Here is a 1,431-nt window from a genome sequence, read left to right on the forward strand (position 1 = left end):
TCCCACTCATTCGTATCCTCTTTCTACGACTATCTTATCTCGTTGGGTCTGTTGCCTCCAGCCCATTTCCTGCAAACTTTCTCTTATCTGTCCGCGTGACTTTTTTCCCCACACGGATAGACAGACACATCGCAAAATTTGCATTCTACCCTTTTCTGGGGATGGGGGGGTTTAATGGCCATGTTAGGGACCCTAACCCAAAACAGTGGGTGAGAAAGAAAGCTTTTCCCATTGGGACTTTAACCCTGCCATGAAGCCAGGTGTGTGTGTGTGTGAACATGGCAAGCACATCATGCTTGGAGCAAAGAGGCTAACAGGAGTTTGAGCCACTGGAAACCTTCTGAAGGCCCAGGAGAGGATGGATGGCTGACCAAAAGCCACACACACACACACAAAGTTAAGAAATATTCATCCACAAATTAGCCTTTAAAGGACCCAAATCTATCTGTAACAATCCCCGTGTTCAAAGCTGCCAGACAGGTTGCTAGTGCCCAAGAGGGCTTTTCCTGAAAGGTCTTTGACTTTTGACAGCATCCCAGGCGCTTTGCCTCTGGGGTCCATTCTCTGGCACCCCCCCTCCAAGGCTGCCATATTTTTCCTTCCCAGCAACCAGGACACAGCACTGTGGCACGTGGCTCCAACCCTGTGGGAAGTGCTGAGGAGTCGCTTCTGAGCAAGACCAGGAGCTTCAAGAAGGCAGGCCTCTGGGTGGGATGTCAGGAAGGAAGAGAAGAAGGAGGAGAAGAGGGAGGAAATAGAAGAAGAGAAGGACAAGAGGAAGGAAGGAAAGAAAGAAGGGATGGAAGAAGGAGATAGAGGAAGAAATGGAAGAAGAGAAGGAAGGGAGGGAGGGAGGGAGGGAGGGACTTCATCCTTCTATTCAGCTGGGGAACTCTACTACCCTCCATTGCAGAAGTCACCCTCTGGAAAACATCCTGGTGCCTCCCAGGTTCCATCAAAGGGGCTGGTGAAGCCCGGAGCCCCTTTGAGGGAATGGGGGAAACCCCCCCAGCCCCTCCCCTGCAGCAGCAGTTCCAGAAGGCAGCTTGAATGGGAAAGTTGGGGTGTCTTAGGCAAGGTCTCCGAGACCACCAGAAGGAACGGAGAAGTTCCCCAGCAGGGAAGCTGTAAGAGCCGTGGGATCCCCCTCCAGGCTTCTATTCCCAAGACCGCCCACGGCTGGGCCACCGGGCCAAACTGGACGTCTTAAGTTGCCCCAGCGCCCTGGGCTCATGCTTGCCTCATGGGAGCATTTGAGGTCTTTTGGCTGCCGACAACCATGTCACCCCTGGATGTCTCTGGCAGCTGAAGGGCCTTTTGTGACCAGCATGGGGAACGTTGAGGGTTTGCAGGTCAGTCCCAGCTTGGAGCAGAGCGAGGGAGGGAGGGAGGGAAGGAGGTGCGCGCAAATAACTTCAAAGAGCTTCCCAA

This window comes from Ahaetulla prasina, chromosome 15 (assembly GCF_028640845.1).
Source record: "Ahaetulla prasina isolate Xishuangbanna chromosome 15, ASM2864084v1, whole genome shotgun sequence".
Lineage (NCBI taxonomy): Eukaryota > Metazoa > Chordata > Lepidosauria > Squamata > Colubridae > Ahaetulla > Ahaetulla prasina.